The sequence below is a fragment of the Phyllostomus hastatus genome, unplaced genomic scaffold (assembly GCF_019186645.2).
Source record: "Phyllostomus hastatus isolate PE091 unplaced genomic scaffold, TTU_PhHast_1.1 phas_contig_524, whole genome shotgun sequence".
Classification (NCBI taxonomy): Eukaryota; Metazoa; Chordata; class Mammalia; order Chiroptera; family Phyllostomidae; genus Phyllostomus; species Phyllostomus hastatus.
Window position 1 is genome coordinate 12,009,715 of NW_025333900.1, and position 4,346 is coordinate 12,014,060.

Here is a 4,346-nt window from a genome sequence, read left to right on the forward strand (position 1 = left end):
AAACTCCAGGCAGCATAACACCTTAAAATTAGCTCACTGTCCAGCTATTTCTAACTTGAGTTAATTTGTATCCATGAACAATTAAGCCAACAAGACGCATCCCTGTGTCCTCAAGAATGCCCTGGCTCTCACTAGCCAGCATGACTTCACTGTTCACCACCTCCCGAAAATAACTTTCTCCCACAACTTCTCTATGACTTTTACGGTCATTTGAGAAAGCCCTAACTAGCCTACCATATACAGTGTTATATGGTAAACAATCCATATACCACAATTTAATAGTTATTATTGTAAGTGGCATAAATGGCAAGTTTGCAATTGATTAGAACAGGTGTCATACATTTTCTTCACTCAACAAAAATATAGATGCTCGGGGCCAGTCAGGCACAGCTGACTCACTTGGTGAAGGATGCAGATGACTCACTGTGAAATCCAGAGATACCACCGGTGCAATGACTTTGTCTAGTGATATTTTTCCAATCTGCCAACTCAGTTATAAGATCATGAGTTTGTTGCCCATTTCCTGTATGGTTTTTTTTCTGCTTGAAAACAATAAAAATAGCCAACTCACTTCCAGCCAGACTAAACTGTGACTTTCTTTATGTGGCTCGAAGACCATAGAGGGCAATGTTTTAAGAAAGTGGTGTGAGAACCATGAACACACCTGGAGCATGGCAACACTCTGTGCTTATTGCCACCACCTTTATGAAAGGTGACACTACAACCATGACTGTTTCTAGGCTGGGTCCACAAGGGAGGAGCAGAGGTCACTGAGGCAGGGCCAGGACCCTGGACATGAAACATTAGTACTTTAAAAGGAATTGACTAAGATGACACGGATTCCAGCTATTCAACTTCTGGTGTTTCTATGACCTCTTCCACAAAATAATAGCTGTTATTATTATTTATGGAGTCTTTACTATGTGCTAAGCATTATGGTAAATATTTTACTCACATTAAATCATTTAATCCTTGCAACCCTATGAAGTGGGTGAGAATCACCCTCTATTACCTGTGAAGCAGTAGAACACAGTGGTAAGGAGATAGAACATACAGCCAAATTGCATAGGTTCAAATCTGGCTCTGCCACTTATTCACTCTATCACCTTGGACTTACCTCATGGATTGTTTTCTTTTTTTAAGATTTTATTTATTTTATTTTTAGACACAAAGTTAGGGAGGGAGAAAGAGAGAGAGAGAAACATCAATGTGTGCTTGTGTCTTGCCTCTCCCCTACTGGGGACCAGGCCTGCAACCCAGGCATGTGCCCTGACTGGGAATCGAGCCAGTGACCCATTGGTTTTCAGGCCAGTGCTCAATCCACTGAGCCACACCAGCCAGGGCTCATGGATTGGTTTTGATGATTCAAGGAGTTGACTTATGGAAAGCACTCACTCATTGATTATTGCCACACCATCAATAGTTAACTGGTTCCAGAGAGTTGGAACAGTGGAAGTGAGGACAGATCCAACAGGTCTCTGAAACGCAGATCTAAAGGAGCACTGTTAGTGAGGATGGTTGCCACTGAAGGGGAACAAAGTTTTGCCACCCTAAAAGTGATTTATGAGATATTGATTTTAAGCTAGTTATTAAGATACAAAAGACTCAGAAAAAAATGTGTTTGACCCTCCCCTGTTTTCACCCTAAAGATTCAGACGAGAAGACCTGCACCAGGAAGGACATCTGAGCACAGGTATCCCAGCCTAAGTTGAATGGAGTGTGACAGACAGGAAGACCCCAGGCACAGGCTGGTGCCCGGATCACTCCCCATGTCCCATCGTCCCCAGCCTGGCTAGCAAGAATGTGCTGCCACGTGTGTTTAGCTCTTCCTCAAACACCTGCAAACTGCCCATTTTCACTTTTGAAGTCTGAGACCCTGTTCTCCCATTTTCTCCTTTGTCCAAAATGTCATATATACCTAATTTTCCCCCTCTGTCTTTGGGAATTTTTATGCTTATGTAAATTCCCTGTACATGTATATATTAATACTTGATTTTCTCCTGTTAATTTTTGTTAAGTTGATTATTAGCCCAGCTAGAAGAACTTAGAAGGTGAGAGGAAGAAAGAATACTTTTTCAGCCCCCACACCATGTATGAGCAGCCGTCATCAGTGACGTTAACACACATCTTCATCCTTTCATCTGCTGCTTGTTTAGCCAAGTACATACCAGGAAAAAGCAAGAGGCACTTTCTTCAACATCACCAACATCAGACCCTTGTTTCTTGGAAAAGAATATACCTATACTTACAGTCCTTAAGACAAATTATGATCCAGTGGCAATTGTCTATTTGGAATGAATCTCCCTTAACATAAAATAGATCTAGCTCTTGTCTCATTTAGGAATCCCTAGAAGCAGAGCCTGAAACAAAGATTTGGCAAACATGATTTGTGAGGGGATGTCCCCAATGAAAAACCTGAAAGGGGAGGGAAAGGAAAAGAATTAAGCAAGCAAGAGGGGCTTAGGTAAACTGTAGCCTTAGCCTGATCCATGGAGGACTCTAGAACAGAAATCTCACCATGACCTTGTCCCCACCTTGAGGAAAGGGGTCTGGTCCTTTGTACCCTCCTATCAGAGAGTCATTAGCCATGAGCTTCTTTCAGGGTGGAAGGAAGCCAAGCACAGTTCCACAGGAGACTCAGAGTGGTGCGAGGGGTGAGCCCAAGGAGCCAATCCCACAGCAGCGGGGTGGGGGGGGGGGTGGTTTGGACAGGGTGCCAGTTGTCAGGGGGTTTGGACTGGTCCTGTCGGGCAGTAGGACTGTAAACGCAAAGTCATTGCTCATACTGCCCTGGAAACAAGCATATGACTCCATGAAGAGCTTAATCCAAAAGATTAAACGGTCAATTTGCCTTCTTTTTTTTATTATTTTTTTAATCATTGTTCAAATACAGTTTTCTCTGTTTTACTCCCAATCCAGTCCCCCCTCCCACCCTCCCCACTTCCCTCCCATTACCACCCTCCCCTTAGTCTATGACCATGTTTCCTTTAAGTTCGTTCCTGTGAACCCTTCCCAATGTCCCCTTAAATTCCCTCTTCTCTCCCCTCCGGTCACCATCAGCCTGTCCTCTATTTCAGTGTCTTTGGTTATATTTTGCTTGTTTCTTTGTTTTGTTATTTAGTTTCCTGTTAAAGGTGAGATCATATGGTATTTGTCTTTCACTGCCTGGCTTGTTTCGCTTAGCATAATGTTTTCCAGCTCCATCCATGCTGTTGCAAAGGGTAGGAGCTCCTTCTTTCTTTCTGCTGCATAGAATTCCATTGTGTAAATGTACCATAGTTTTTTGATCCATTCACTTACTGATGGGCATCTTGGTTGCTTCCAGCATCTAGCTATTGTAAATTGTGCTGCTATGAACATTAGGATGCATAGGTTCTTTTGGATTGGTGCTTCAGGGTTCTTAGGATAGAGTCCCAGCAGTGGAATTGCAGGGTCAAAAAGCAGATCCATTTTTAGCTTTCTGAGGAAGTTCCATACTGCTTTCCATAGTGGTTGTACCAGTCTGCAGTCCCACCAGCAGTGCACTAGGGACCCCTTTTCTCCACAGCCTCTCCAACACTTGTTGTTTGTTGCTTTGTTTATGATGGCCATTCTGTCTGGTGTGAAGTGGTATCTCATTGTGGTTTTAATTTGCATCTCTCTGATAGCTAGCGATATTGAACATCGTTTCATGTGTCTTTGGATTTTCTGTATGTCCTCCTTGGAAAAGTGTCTGTTCAAGTCCTTTGCCCACTTTTTAATTGGATTCCTTGTCTTCTTAGAGTGCAGTCGTGTAAGTTCTCTATATATTTTGGAGATTAAACCCTTGTCTGAGGTGTCATTGGCAAATATGTTTTCCCATACAGTTGGTTCTCTTTTAATTTTGATACCATTTTCTTTAGCTGTGCAGAAGCTTTTAATTTTGATGAGCTTCCATTTGTTTATTCTTTGCTTTATGTCCCTTGCTCTAGGGGACACGTCAGTAAAAAAGTTTCTTCGTGAAATATCTGAGATTTTCCTACCTACGTTCTCCTCTAGGACTTTAATGGTGTCATGTTTTATATTTAAGTATTTTATCCACCTTGAATTTATTTTTGTATGTGGTGTAAGTTGGTGCTCAAGTTTCATTTTTTTGCACGTGGCTGTCCAGTTCTCCCAACACCATTTGTTAAAGAGGCTATTTTTATTCCATTTTATGTTGCTGCCTCCTTTGTCAAATATTAATTGACCATAGAGACTTGGGCTTATTTCTGGGCTCTCTGTTCTGTTCCATTGGTCTATGTGCCTGTTTTTTATGCCAGTACCAGGCTGTTTTGATTACAGTAGCCTTGTAATATAGTTTAGTGTTGGGTATTGTGATCCCTCCT